The sequence below is a fragment of the Erythrolamprus reginae genome, chromosome 2 (genome assembly GCF_031021105.1).
Source record: "Erythrolamprus reginae isolate rEryReg1 chromosome 2, rEryReg1.hap1, whole genome shotgun sequence".
NCBI lineage: Eukaryota > Metazoa > Chordata > Lepidosauria > Squamata > Dipsadidae > Erythrolamprus > Erythrolamprus reginae.
In genome coordinates, this window is record NC_091951.1 from 28,744,001 (window position 1) to 28,760,160 (window position 16,160).

A 16,160-nucleotide genomic window follows, 5' to 3' on the forward strand; every position below is an offset into this window, starting at 1 on the left:
CAGTCACATGACCATTTACCCATACCCACCCAGCCGGTCCAGCCCCTCAACAGTTTGAGGGACTGTGAACTGCCCCCCCCCCATTTTAAAAGATTGAGGACCCCTGGCCTGGAGGAACATTGTCCATGGGATTGTGAGGGGTCAGACACGACTTCACAAATAACAACAACCAGAAAACCTATGAGCTAAATGTTGGAAATGTAATCAGATACAAGGTTCATTTTATCATATGTGATGGACATGCTCAAAAGCAAAAAAATATTGGGTCGAAAATACATACTTGGTTAGAAACAAATGATAAAGCAACATATGGATTCGAATCCAGAAATATTTTAATTGGATATACTAGCAGAACAGTATACAGTATATTGACTCCTTGCAAGAACGAAAATAACCAATTTTGAGCAAGAATGGCACCTGACATAAACATAGTTAACTGGTTAACTTTTAAATTAAACAAAAGCAAGAATCACATTTTTGGGATTCCCAGATCATCAAAATGCCATCACCTTTACTAGAAGTGCAAGTATATTTTAAATACAGAGGCCTTCCGTTTTGCCACATGCTACATATGGGATTTATTGCATTCTGTAACAAGATTTTGTTGCTGTTAAACATGTGGAATCTTATGAATTGAGCGGCCAACCGAACAAAAATACATATATACATATTTATATCCCTCTTTATTATATGTAGCAGTGTTTCCCAACCTTGGCAGCTTGAAGATACTTGGACTTCAACTCCTAGAATTCCCCAGCCAGCAAATGCTGGCTGGGGAATTCTAGGAATTGAAGTCCAACTATCTTCAAGTTGCCAAGGTTGGGAAACACTGATATGTAGAAATAACTCAAGGTGGCAGATATAATACAGATTATTCCCCTGTCCTGTCAATTCTGTTTTGTTCTATTCTGTTCTTTGATAATAAGATATGTTTCGCTAAAAAAGAATCTTCTTTCTATTATTTACCCACAAGGGCAGGATTTACTTTTGGCATCACTGTATGCCATTTTGCACGGTCAGCTGCGTCTCCACGGCACAGGCCCAAGGCTTGCATATCTTAGTTGATGGTCTCTTGCCATCTTTATTTTGGATGCCCGCAAGGTCGGCGGCTATTGATTTCTAATTGGTAAGCAGTCTTGGTCAGTAAAAGGTGTTGTTTTCTGGACATCTCCATACCAGTGGAGTCGGCCTTTTCTCATCTTCTTTATAATTGGTGCCACACCAAAATGATGTTGGATAGTGTCACTTGTGATGTAATCAAAAAGGGAGAAGCCCAATATCCAACAGAGTGTTTGCATTTCCATGGCATATAGATAGCTTTCATTCCCTTTTGTTACTGCTCAGAATTCAGTGCCATAAAGTGCTACAAGGCAGACTTTCACTAAAAAGGAATCTTGCAAGAAATTAAATGGTAATTGTTAATCCGGGTTGCAAACGAGACAAGTAACAAAATTCCTCTACACACCTCAAGTTTTTCTTCAAGTGCAATTTCTTGCGTATTATAAGGGAGGAATTTTGTGCAAAACAATGTTTGTCTGCAATTTGGGTTGTTGAATGGTTGTTATTATTATTATTATTATTATTATTATTATTATTATTATTATTATTTATTGGATTTGTATGCCGCCCCTCTCCGCAGACTCGGGGCGGCTAACAACAGCAGTAAAACAGTACAACAGAATCCAATACTAAAAAAAACCCAGTTAAAAACCCATTATATAAAAACCAATCATACATACAAACATACCATTCATAAAATTGTGAAGGCCTAGGGGGAAAGTGTATCTTAGTTCCCCCATGCCTGGCGGCAGAGGTGGGTTTTAAGCAGCTTACGAAAGGCAAGGAGGGTGGGGGCAATTCTAATCTCTGGGGGGAGTTGGTTCCAGAGGGTTGGGGCCGCCACAGAGAAGGCTCTTCCTCTGGGTCCCGCCAAGCGACATTGTTACTCCCCTATGTGTAACCTTACATGATTTATAAGGCTAGACCTAGTACTGAAATCTTTTCCACAATCCGGACATTCATGTGGTTTTTCTCCTGTGTGAGACCTCCAGTGTATCACCAAATGAGATTTCTGACTAAAACTTTTCCCACATTCAAGACAATCATATGGTTTCTCTCCAGTGTGAGTCCTTTGATGTTCCACTAGGTTGTAATTCCGACTGAAACTTTTCCCACAATCCAAACACTCATATGGTTTCTCTCCTGTATGAGTCCTCTGGTGAATCACCAGGTTGGGATTCTGACTGAAACGCTTCCCACAAACCGGACACTCATATGGTTTCTCTCCTGTGTGAGTCCTTTGATGTTTCACCAGGTTGGAATTATCCTGGAAACATTTCCCACAATCCAAACACTCATATGGTTTTTCTACGGTGTGAGTCTTCCGATGTCTCACCAGATTGGAATTGTGACTGAAGGTTTTCCCACAATCCGGACATTCATACGGTCTCTCCCCTGTGTGAGTCCTCTGGTGTCCCACCAGGTTGTAATACCGACTGAAACTTTTCCCACAATCTGGACACTCATATGGTTTCTCTCCTGTGTGAATCCTCTGGTGTATCACCAGGTCAGAATTCCGGGTGAAATATCTCCCACAATCTGGACATTCGAAAAGTTTCTTCGTTGTGTAAGTTTTCTTGTCATTCATCAGATTGGGAGTACTTGTCTCCAGTATGGGTCCTTCCATGAATCATGAGGAAGATTTCACAAATGAAGTTTTTGCCGCACTCCAAATATTTGTTTGGGTTTTCACTGGGTGGACCCTCTCATCCATAATCAGCTGTGATCTGCCATTTGTGTTTTTCCTACACTGATATCCTTGGACTCTTGAATACGCTGAAAATATTTATCCTCTATTACTTGGAGGCTCTTTGACTTCACTGACTTCTGGTTATTTGCACTTTTTCTTTATTTCCATATCATCCCCCTTGACCTTCCACACACTCAATTATTTTCAGCTCAAAACGTTTGTTTTTTGTTATTTTCTCCCTTGTCTCTTATCTGCTGAGGACAGAGAAGAATTTACACTTTCTGGAGGAAATGGAAAAAGTGTTGATTGATGGCTCCTCTTGCATTTTAAGGCTGCTTCTTATTTTCTGTTGTCCAGAGTCTTCCTCTTGTCATCCTCCTTGTCTGTAAGATACATATTAATGGATTAGTTTCATTGTTGTTTAAAATTTTGCCGTAGAACATGTGAATGCAGCCAATAACCCCAACCACCATGAAAGAGACAGGTTACAAGCGGTGTTCCACAAGGGTCTGTTCTGGGTCCTATTCTTTTTAATATGTTTGTGAGTGACATAGGGGAAGGTTTGGTAGGGAAGGTTTGCCTATTTGCCGATGACTCTAAAGTGTGCAATAGGGTTGATATTCCTGGAGGGGTCTGTAATATGGTAAATGATTTAGCTTTACTAGATAAATGGTCAAAGCAAAGGAAACTGCAGTTTATTTATTTTATTTATTTATTTATTACTTAGATTTGTATGCCGCCCCTCTCCAAAGACTCGTAATGTTTCCAAATGTAAAATAATGCACTTCGGGAATAGGAATCCTCAATCTGAGTATTGCATTGGCAGTTCTGTGTTAGCAAAAACTTCAGAAGAGAAGGATTTAGGGATAGTGATTTCTGACAGTCTCAAAATGGGTGAGCAGTATGGTCGGGCAGTAGGAAAAGCAAGTAGAATGCTTGGCTGCATAGCTAGAGGTATAACAAGCAGGAAGAGGGAGATTGTGATCCCCTTATATAGAGCGCTGGTGAGACCACATTTGGAATACTGTCTTCAGTTTTGGAGACCTCACCTACAAAAAGATATTGACAAAATTGAACGGGTCCAAAGACGGGCTACAAGAATGGTATAAGGTCTTAAGCATAAAACGTATCAGGAAAGACTTAATGAACTCAATCTGTATAGTCTGGAGGAGAGAAGGAAAAGGGGGGACATGATCGAAACATTTAAATATCTTAAAGGGTTAAATAAGGTTCAGGAGGGAAGTGTTTTTAATAAGAAAGTGAACACAAGAACAAGGGCACACAATCTGAAGTTAGTTGGGGGAAAGATCAAAAGCAACGTGAGGAAATATTATTTCACTGAAAGAGTAGTAGATCCTTGGAACAAACTTCCAGTAGACGTGGTTGGTAAATCCACAGTAACTGAATTTAAATATGTCTGGGATAAACATATATCCATCCTAAGATAAAATACAGGAAATAGTATAAGGGCAGACTAGATGGACCATGAGGTCTTTTTCTGCCGTCAGTCTTCTATGTTTCTAAAGAAGAAACACCAAAGTTCTAGGTTCAAGTCTAACATTAATTATGATTCATTTGGCATGTATAAGACTACTAGGTCCAAGTTCAAATATCACATTAATCACAAATTAACATTCTTTTTTTGAAACACAAATCCATGCCTAAATTAAAAGAATTCGCTTATGTAGATAATCTATCTGCCTTTCAGTATGCAAAACATCCCAGAAGTACTGTACATTCAAATGTTTTGATCTAATTTTAGAAATGTGGGGATGCTAACAGATGAAATAGTGCCCAAATCCTATGCAAGATTTAAATCCCCCATTTTACCTATGAGACTCCTCACTTGCCAGGAAAACAACATAATAATATGTGAAGAGACTGAGGGTGATGGTAGACATGAAATATTTTAAAAAATAAAGATTTTAAAAATTGTTTCATATTCAGAATAGAGCGGGAAGGGTCCTTGTGGATTTTCTAGCTCAACTCCCATTTCAGGCTAAGAAACCCTATAACTTTTCTAACAGCTGGCTGTCCAGTCTCTTCTTAAAAACCTCCAGTGATGAAGCACCCACAAGATCTGAAGACAAGCTGTTCCCTGGTTAATTGTCCTCACTTTTAGGAAGCTTCTCAATTCCAGGTTGCTTCCCTCTTTGATTAGTTTCCAACCATTGTTTCTTGCCCTGCCATCTAGTGCATGGGTCTCCAACCGTGACAACTTTAAGCCTGGAGGACTTCAACTCCCAGAATTCCCCAGCCAGCTTTGCTGGCTGGGGAATTATGGGAGTTGAAGTCCTCCAAGCTTAAAGTTAAAGCGTTGCTGGTTGGGCAATTCTGTGAGTTGAAATCATCCAGGCTTGGGGGCTGGGGAATTCTAGGAGTCTAAGTCCTCCAGGCTTAAAGTTGTCATGGTTGGAGACCCCTGGTCTAATGGCTTGGAAAATAAGTTTACCCTCTATCCTTTGTGGCAGGCCCTCAAATACTGGAATATTGGTTGGTTTCTATCCATTGCTTCTTGTCTTGCTTTCTGGTGCATTGAAAATAAACTGCCTACACCCTTCTTTTTGTGGCAATCTCTCAAATACTGGAATGCTGCTGTTAGGTCCTTCTTTTCTCTAGACCAGGGGTAGGCAAAGTTGCCTCTTCTATGTCATGTGGACTTCAACTCCCAGAATCCCTGAACCAATCATGGAAGCTCAGGAATTCTGGGCTTTGAAGTCCACATGTCATTGAAGAGACAACTTTGCCTATTCCTGCTCTAGACTAAGCCACACCCAAAATATTGCAGCCATTCTTCACAACGTTTAAGTCTCCAGGCATTTCGATTTCAGTCTCTCCCATTTCCCAGCAGAAAATTTACAGGCAGCACATTTAACTCATGCAGCATAAGTGTAATAACGTTTGGGGAGAGAAAGAACATCCAGCAGCCGCTTACATGTTTCTTCTCTGCTTTTACCTCTCGGAGGACCCCAACGAGCCCTACTGGCTGCCGGCTTCTCCTCCAAGCTGCCCACCTTCCAGCTGCTGCTTCCGCCCTGAGAGGAGCACGACCGCAGTTTGCCACGCCTCCGCCCTTCCATGGGTGAGCCGGAAGTAAGCTGCCCTTCTCCTCGACATCCTTTCTAGCAACACTCGCTGGTTTTAACTCATTTCGGCACAGCTGCACTCCCTCTACCGCTAGATGTCGCAACTGAGCCACGTTATTCCAGGCGCTGCTCTTGTGTTACAGCTCCAAGTTAAATTATTCCCCAAAATTCTAATTTAATTCCGGAACCATCCTGGTAGCTACACTGGGGAACCTGAATCTGAGCTTCCCATCCAGTTGAAAATTCACAAACCTGTCATGTTACCCACTCAGGTTGTGCCAGTGTGGCATATAAATCCAATCAATCAATCCATCAATCAACCAATCGATCGATCGATCTATCCAGAGATAGATCGATAGATCGATAAATAAATAAATCAATAAAATAAATAAATAATTAAATAAATAAATCCTCCTTCTGCTTCCGCCCAGGTGGTGGACATATGATGGCCTTGAACTTCTGGAAAGAATGCTTTGTGGCTGTATCTGTTCCCTCATGAAATCACCTTTCCCATGCTCACATAAACATAGAAATGGAATGGATATATGAGAGAATGGGATGGAATTCAGTGAGGTATCCCGGGCAATGCCAGGATTGAAGGGGATCCTGCAGAAGATGCCCCAGAAGAGAGAGGTAGAAAGAGATATAGAAAAGAAAGAGACACACAGAGATAGAGAGAGGGGGAAGGGAGGGAGGGAAACTTCTTGATTGTAAGCTCCTTGGGGCTGAGAAGAATTGATGGATTGATTTATTGGATTTATATACCACCCGCAAAACTGAGTATCCTGAAGTGGGTCATCTAGACCAGTGTTTCCAAACCTTGGCAACTTGAAGATACATGGACTTTAACTCCCAGAATTCCCCAGCCAGCATTTGCTGGCAGGGGAATTCTGGGAGTTGAAGTCCAAATATCTTCAAGTTGCCAAGGTTGGAAAACACTGATCTAAACAACTTTAAAAATGATCTAGTAAAAAGAAAAGCCAATCAAAAGAGCAACATGCAAAGAAACCAAATAAAACAGCCCCGGTTTTATTATGTGTAGTGAAAGTTTAATTTGTGTACATTGTTTAATGGACTGCTAAATTGGCCATGTCCACCCAGTCACGTGATCACCACACCTACCCAGTCACATGATCACTTACCCACACCCACCCAGCCGGTCCAGTCCCCCAATTGTCTGAGAGACTGTGAATTGGCCCCCTGTTTAAAAAGTTTGAGGACCCCTGGCCTGGAGGAAAGTTCATGTTACTACAGTATTTGTTTATTGTGAACAGTGAAGGGCTCCACATACGTTTTCCTACTGGTACCGGGATCCCAATGTTGGCATGCATTTGTGTGTGTGTCCCTGCACAAGACTTCACTACTGTGCATGTGCCCAAAGTGAAAATTTGCACAAGGATGCTTGCACGGGTAAGATTTCAGCTATTTTTTGCATGCGCAGAAGGAAAAAAAAAGGGGCAAAAATTGCCGAAATCAGGCCCGCGCGCACAACTTTGTATGTGATTTTGCTTCGGACGCATGCACAGAAACAAAAGATTGCCCAGGGGCGTTTGCACATGTGTCGCGTGCATCTCTGCCTGCACCGGCAACCGAAGTGCACTAAAAAGTCCTACCGGATAGCCGATCCCATTCGTTCCCGGTGGGGCCCATTACTAATTGTGAGCTGCCCTGAGTCCCAGGAGAAGGGCGATATAGAAATCTGATTAATAAATGAAATAAATAAATAAACTTCGCAGCTAACAACATGAAAACCTATGAGCTAAATGTTGGAAATGTAATCAGGTACGAGGTTCATTTATTTTATTTATTTGTTTATTTATTGGATTTGTATGCCGCCCCTCTCCGCAGACTCCGGGCGGCTAACAATAGTAATAAAAACAGCATGTAACAATCCAATACTAAAACTAAAAAACCCTTATTATAAAACCAAACATTCATTCAAACCTACCATGCATAAAATTGTAAAGGCCTAGGGGGAAACAATATCTCAGTTCCCCCATGCCTGGCGGCAGAGGTTTTCATATGTGGTGAACATGCTCAAATGCAAAAAAGTATTGGTCTAAAAGACAAACGTACTGTACTTGGTTAGAAAAAAACAATAAAGCAACATATGGATTTGAAACCAGAAATAGTTTTGATGGATATACTAGCAGAACAGTATAATAAAGGGTTTAATTTTAAATGTATTAACAGCAGAAATAACTATGTTTGCACAGCAATAGAAAACGAAAAGATTCCACAGATGAAAGTGTTATTTTAAAAACTAGAATGTGCTGAGATGTATAAATTAACCATTAGAATAAAACAAAAAGAAACAGAATACTTTTTAACGTGGGATTTGTTTTACCAATGGTTAACCAAAAGAACACAACAGATGTTAGAACCTAGAAAGTCCAAAAAGATAACGTTTTTTCCTAATTGTATAACTATTTTTAATTAATACCAATGCTTATTATAATTAATATTATGATAATTGTTGCATCTCTACTTAAAAATGATTGTGCCCAGACAACATTGGTTGCAATTCTGACTTCTGCAGAGCTTCAGATAGATGGAGTGAAATCAAAGTGTAGACCTCTGATCAGATATCAGCATCATTGACCAACATACCCTTCTGGACGGGCTTTGGGGCCTGGAAATGGGAGGCTCTTTATTACTAATGGTTCTATTTTTGCCTCCATGGCCAGTTCAAGTGTGGGTAGAAGCCCACACAGCACACAAGGAGAGTTTCTAAATTGCCCATGTAACATCTTTGTAGTGCCAGCTGCATCGTATTTGTTTATTTAAGGTTCAATTGAAGTTGCTTGTTATCACATTTGAAGTTATTTCTTTATTAGAGCAATAGCATTTAAAACTGTATAGCACCGCACAGCACTTTCATACCACTCTCAGTTTAAAGAGAGATCAGCATATTGTCCCCAACCATCTGGATCCTCATTTTACTAACCTATACGTTTATTATAATTACTATTATATCTCCGGGACCGCCTTCTGCTGCGCGAATCCCAGCGACCAGTTAGGTCCCACAGAGTGGGCCTTCTCTGGGTCCCGTCAACTAAACAATGTAGTTTGGCGGGGCCCAGGGGAAGAGCCTTCTCTGTGGCGGCCCCGGCCCTCTGGAACCAATTCCGAGATCAGAATTGCCCCCACCCTCCTCGCCTTTCGTAAGTTCCTTAAAACCCACCTCTTTATTATTATTATTATTATTATTATTATTATTATTTATTAGATTTGTATGCCGCCCCTCTCCGTAGACCTCTGTTGTCAGGCATGGGGGAATTGAGATATACCTTCCCCCTAGGCCTATACAATTCATGCATGGTATTTTTGTGTGTATGGTTGGTTTTTAATAAGGGCTTTTAGTAATTTAAATATTAGATTTGTTTTATGCTGTTTCTTCTTATTGTTGTTAGCCGCCCCGAGTCTACGGAGAGGGGCGGCATACAAATCAAATCAAATCAAATCAAATCAAATCAATAATTATTATGATAATTATTGTACTTCTACTTAAAACTGACTATGCCCAGACAACATGCTATTCAGAGAGATATGGAATTTTATATTTATATTTTTTAAATGTATCTATAAAATATTTTTCCCCATTTCACAATAATAATAACAAATTTGGATGGGACCTTGGAAGTCTTCTAATCCAGATTCCTGCTTAGGCAGGAAACCCTGCACCACTTCAGACAAATGGTTATCCAACATCTTTAAAATGTCCAGTGTTGGAACATTCACAACTTCTAGAGGCAAACTGTTCCACTGATTAATTGTTCTGTCAGGAAATTTATCTTTATTTCTAGGTTGCTTCTCCCCTTATTTAGTTTCCATCCACGGCTCCTTGTACTAACCTCAGCTCCTTTGGAGAATAGGTTGACTTCCTCTGCTTTGTCTCAGCCCCTGAGATATTGGAACACTGCTATCATGTGCCGCAGAAATCCCAGCAGCTGGTTAGGTCCCACAGAGTTGGCCTTCTCCGGGTCCCGTCGACTAAACAATGTAGTTTGGCGGAACCCAGGGGAAGAGCCTACTCTGTGGCGGCCCCGACCCTCTGGAACCAGCTGCCCCCAGAGATTAGAACTGCCCCCACCCTACTTGCCTTTCGTAAACTCCTTAAAACCCACCTCTGCCGTCAGGCATGGGGGAACTGAGACATTTCCCCCTGGGCCTATACAGTTTATGCATGGTATGTTTGTATGTATGTTTGTTTTTAATAAGGGTTTTTTAGTGTTTTTAAATTATTAGATTTGTTGTACATTGTTTTATTGTTGCTGTGAGCCGCCCCGAGTCTGCAGAGAGGGGCAGCATACAAATCTAAATCTAAATCTAAATAATAATAATAATAATAATAATGTCTCCTTGGAGATTATATTTTATCTTATAATATCCCCGAAATATTTCATTCCTCAGGCGGGTGGGTGGGTGTTCACTTCCTTGCTTTTGATCTTTCCCCCAACTAACTTCAGATTGTGTCCCCTTGTTCTTGTGTTCAGTTTCCTATTAAAAACACTTCCCTCCTGGACCTTATTTAACCCTTTAATATATTTAAATGTTTCGATCATGTCCCCCCTTTTCCTTCTGTCCTCCAGACTCTACAGATTGAGTTCATTAAGTCTTTCCTGATACGTTTTATGCTTAAGACCTTCCACCATTCTTGCAGCCCGTCTTTGGACCACATCAAGTTTTGCCTAAAATGCAATCTCTTATGTGTTAAAAGGGAGGAATTTTGTTGAAAACAATGGTTGTCTGCAATCTGGGTTGTTCAATGGTTATTCCCCTATGTGTAACCTTACATGATTTATAAGACTAGACCTAGTACTGAAATCTTTCCCACAATCCGGGCATTCATATGGTTTCTCTCCTGTGTGTGTCCTTCAGTGTATCACCAAATGGGATTTCTGACTAAAACTTTTCCCACATTCAAGACACTCATGTGGTTTCTCTCCTGTGTGAGTCCTGTGATGTTTCACCAGGTTGGAATTATCCTGGAAACATTTCCCACAATCCAAACACTCGTATGGCCTTTCTACTGTGTGAGTCCTCCGATGTCTCACCAGATTGGAATTCTGACTGAAACGTTTCCCACAATCTGGACACTCATATGGTTTCTCTCCTGTGTGAGTCCTCTGATGTTCCACCAGGTTGTAATTCCGACTGAAATGTTTCCCACAATCCAAACACTCAAATGGTTTCTCTCCTGTATGAATCCTCTGGTGAATCACCAGGTTGGCATTGCCAGTGAAACTTTTCTCACAATCAGCACATTTGTACGGTTGCTCTCCTGTGTGAGTCCTCTGGTGTATCACCAGGCTAGAATTGTGAGTGAAATCTTTTCCACAATCTGGACACTTATATGGTTTCTCTCCTGTGTGAATCCTCTGATGTTTCACCAGAGGGGAAATCTGACAGAATCTTTTACCACAAACTGGACATTCATATGGTTTTTCTCCTGTGTGTGTTTTCTGGTGTTCCACCAGATGGGAATTCTGATAGAAACATTTTCCACAATATAGACACTCATATGGCTTTTCTCCTGTGTGAATCCTCTGATGTTTCACCAGGTTGGAATTATCCTGGAAACATTTCCCACAATCTGAACACTCATACGGTTTTTCTCCTGTGTGAATCCTCCGATGTTTCACCAGATTGGAATTCTGACTGAAATGTTTCCCACAATCCGGACACTCATATGGTTTCTCTCCTGTGTGAGTCCTTTGATGTTGCACCAGGGGGGAATTCTGACAGAAACTTTTCCCACAAACTGGACATTCATACCGCTTTTCTCCTCTGTGAATCCTCTGATGTGCCACTAGGTGGGATTTATGACTGAAACTTTTCCCACAATGTAGACACTCATATGGTTTTTCTCCTATGTGAGTCCCCTGGTGTGTTACCAGGTCAGAATTCCGGATGAAGCTTTCCCCACAATCTGGACGTTTAAAAAGTTTCTTCCTTGTATAAATTTTCTTGTCTTTCATCAAATTGGTCTGCATGCTAAATCTTTTGTCACATTGGGAGTACTTGTCTCCAGTATGGGTCTTTCCATGAATCATGAAGAAGATTTCTTGAGTAAAGCTTTTGCCGCACTCTAAATATTTGTTTGTGTTTTCACTGGGTAGATTTTCTCGTCCATAATCAGCTGTGATATGCAATTTGTGTTTTTCCCACACTGATATTTTTGGACTCTTGAGGTGGCCAAACATATTTCTCCTGTATTACTTGGAGATTCTTTGACTTCACTGAATTCGTTATTTGCACTTTTTCTTTATTTCGTTATTATCCCCCTTGATTTCTTAGGTAATGTTTGCTTCAGTTTATATATTATTTATTTATTTATTAATTCAACTTCTATGCTGCCCACTTCCAAAGGGACTCAAGGTGGCTACACACACACATTTTTTCCAGCTTTAAACTTTGTTTTTGTTATTATCTCCATCATCTGTCATCTGCTGAGGAAGGAGAACAGTTTTTACACTTTCTGGAGAAAGTTGGAAAAATTGATGGCTTCTTTTTCACTTTAATGCTGCTTCTCATTCTCTGTTGTCCAGAGTGTTCTTCTTGGCATCCTCCTTGTCTCTAAGATTAATGGATTAATGGATTAGTTTCATTTTTATTTACAAATAATAATTTTTATCATTTTTATAATTTATAAAATTATAATTTTGTTGTAGGACGTGAAAGCAGGAAAAAACCCCCACAGCCGTCATATATTACCATAAATAAAAAGAAAAGAAAAACCAAAGTTTTAGTTTTAGCTGTAACATTAGAATAGAATAGACTAGACTAGAATTCTTTATTGGCCAAGTGTGATTTGAAACACAAGGAATTTGTCTCGGTGCATATGCTCTCAGTGTACATAAAAGAAAAAGATGATTCATTCAACTCAATCACAAAATTCTATATTTTGTTTTAGTAAATCACACATATATGCATGCCTGAATAAAAATAATTCATTTATGTAGAAATAAAATAAAATAAAAGTTTCCTGCCTACACAGAGGATTGAACCAGAAGACCTCCAAAGGCCTTTTCAACTCCGCTCTTGTTATTCAAAACACAGGCACATGTAAATACACACCCATTAATTTTATATATGTAGATCACTTATGTGTGCTTCAGTGTGCAAAATGTTCCTTCATGGCATCGGACCAGAATATCTCCGGGACCGCCTTCTGCCGCACGAATCCCAGCGACCAGTTAGGTCCCACAGAGTTGGCCTTCTCCGGGTCCCATCGACTAAACAATGTCGGCTGGTGGGACCCAGGGGAAGAGCCTTCTCTGTGGTGGCCCTGACCCTTTGGAACTAGCTCCCCCCGGAGATTAGGATTGCACCCACCCTCCTTGCCTTTCTTAAGACCCACCTCTGCCGTCAGGCATGGGGGAATTGAGACATCTCTCCCGGCCTTTATATATTTTATGCATGGTATTTTTGAGTGTATGTTTTATTTTAAATAAGTTTTTTTTTAGTTTTTTAATTATTAGATTTGTTATCGTATATTGTTCTTATTATTGCTGTGAGCCGCCCAGAGTCTACGAAGAGGGGCGGCATACAAATCTAATAAATAAATAAATTGCATTCGCTCCCATTTAAAAAAAAAAAATAGTTTAGACAGGAGGGGCCATTAACAGATGAAATGGGGATCAAATCCTAGGCAAGATTTAAGGAATAAAGTAAATGGTGAGGGAGATGGGCGTTTAAGAAATAAGAAATAAACATTACTTTTAAATCTCCCAGCAGAAAATCACAGGCAGCAGTTTTAAATCGTGCAGCCCCAGAGGAAGGAAAATTGGCGGAGGAACCCAAAGGGCCCGACTTGCTCCCGGTTTCTCCTCCAACTTGCCCCCCACTCACCTTCCAGGAACCGCTCTGATTCCTGAAACGGCACAAAAGGGTCCGTCGATGCCATCGTCCTCCCGTAGTTGAGCCGGAAGAGGAAGTTCCTCTGTCCATCATCTCCTCCCTTTTACATCATCTCTAGCAATCTATTAAGTCTCTATGGAAATTCTCAGCCATCCAGATCAGGGGTAGGCAAAGTTGGCTCTTCTGTGACTGGTGGACTTCAACTCCCAGAATTCCTGAGCCAATCATGCTAGCTCAGGAATTCTGGGAGTTGAAGTCTACATGTCACAGAACAGCCAATTTTGCCTACCTCTGATACAGAACATTGCTTGTCCCAAAGTGTTTTTTTCAGGAGGCAACTAGACCTTCTTGTTTTTCTTTAAAGACGTTTCGCTTCTCACCCGGAAGCTTCTTCAGCTGTAACTGAAGAGTGAGGAATGAAAGGATGTTATACTCATTGTAGACTGCCAGGTCATTATGAATCCTTTCGGAGGACTAACACGATATACTCCTTGTAGACAGCACTCTAGCACTCTATCGTTTCAGCTCATTCCAGCTCAGCCTCTCTCGCTTTGCTAGAGCAGGTCTGCCGCCACTGTACAGTACCTGCTTCCTAAGCGCGACTGTTGCTTATTTGTAGAGCGCCATCTAGCGCCATTAGGCTGAAGAACATGATCGATCTACTAATTCAACCCTAAGAAGTTTATAAGATATTTTCACTGTTTCCCTGCTTCCTGATATGCCATCAAGTCATAGGGGTAGCTTTGCGAGCAAGTCATATCATGATAAATTTACCTGGCAGAGGTGTTCAATGCGTAAATGCGTCTGAAGAGGGCATTAAAAGGATGGCAGCCTGGAGTTTCGTTTATCTGCAGCTTTCTTAGTTTGGGTTCAGGCTTGGGCACATCATGAAAATAGCACTGGTTGCAATTCTCATGGAGGTTTGGAGGGTTTGAGATAGACAGGATGCAACCATTATGTTTTTCCTAGATCTCTCAACAGATTTCAACACCATTGACCATACTAACCTTCTGGACCGGCTTTGGGTACAGGAAATGGGAGGCAATTTATTATGTTGGTTCTGTTTCCACTTTCAGTCGATGTGCGTAGAAGAGGGACCGATTCTTACCCTCCGAAAGTGAGGTGCCCCAGGGCTCAAGCCTTTCACTGTTCCTTTTCAACACCTACATGAAACCACTAGGGGAGGCCATCCATTGTGATACCCAAATATTTTGAGCAAGAATGGCACCTGACATAAACACAGTTAGTAAGGCCAGGAGGTCTGCTTAACTTATAAATTGAAGAAAAGCAAGTATCACATTTTTGGAATTCAAATGCTATCAACCTTGCTAAAATTGCCCGTATTTGCAGGGCAAGTAAACATTAAATACATAGGCTTTGTATTCTGTCCTTTGAAATATATGGAGATTATTGGTTTCTGTATTAAGGTTCAATTGCTATAAACCAATTAGGAATCATTATCAGTGGGGCTGCCATACACATTTTCATGCTAAGTAAAAATACATACATACATGCATACTTTAATAATAAAGTATTAAGCAAATTCATTTTGTATATCTATATGTCGTTTTGTTTATAATTAAAAAATAAACAAAACAAAAACAGACTCAAAACAAAACAGACACAAACTCAACCCTGATAAGACGGAGTGGCTGTGGGTTTTGCCTCCCAAAGAGAATTCCATCTGTCCGTCCATCACCCTGGGGGGGGGAAATATTGACCCCCTGAGAGGGTCCGCAACTTGGGCGTCCTCCTCGATCCACAGCTCACATTAGAGAAACATCTTTCAGCTGTGGCGATGGGGACATTTGCCCAGGTTCGCCTGGTGCACCAGTGGCGGCCCTATTTGGACCGGGAGTCACTACTCAGTCACTTATGCCCTCATCACCTCGAGGCTCGACTACTGTAATGCTCTCTACATGGGGCTACCTTTGAAAAGTGTTCGGAAACTTCAGATCGTGCAGAATACAGCTGCAAGAGCTATCATGGGCTTTCCCAAAAATGCCCATGTAACACCAACACTCCGCAGTCTGCATTGGTTGCCAATCAGTTTCCGGTCACAATTCAAAGTGTTGGTCATTACCTATAAAGCCCTTCAGGGCACCGGACCAGGGTATCTACAAGACCGCCTTCTGCCGCACGAATCCCAGCGACCGGTTAGGTCCCACAGAGTGGGTCTTCTCTGGGTCCCATCAACAAAACAATGTCGCTTGGCGGGGCCCAGGGGAAAAGCCTTCTCTGTGGCGACCCCGACCCTCTGGAATCAACTCCCCCCAGAGATTAGAATTGCCCCCACCCTCCTTGCCTTTCGTAAGCTCCTTAAAACCCACCTCTGTCGTCAGGCATGGGGGAATTGAGACATTCTTTCCCCCTAAGCCTTTATAATTTATGCATTGTATGTTTGTTGTATGGATGTTTAGTTTTATAATAAGGGTATTTTAGTTGTTTTTAGTATTGGATTT

The 16,160-nt window shown here is 41.1% G+C and overlaps 2 pseudogenes; both read right to left on the reverse strand.

Moving 5' to 3' along the window:
• The window catches only part of LOC139163087 (zinc finger protein 850-like), a 28,411-nt pseudogene extending 22,623 nt beyond the window's left edge, over positions 1-5,788 (reverse strand).
• Positions 1,595-13,773, reverse strand: LOC139163092 (zinc finger protein 268-like; annotated as a pseudogene).
• Between the last annotated feature and the right edge of the window lie 2,387 nt (positions 13,774-16,160).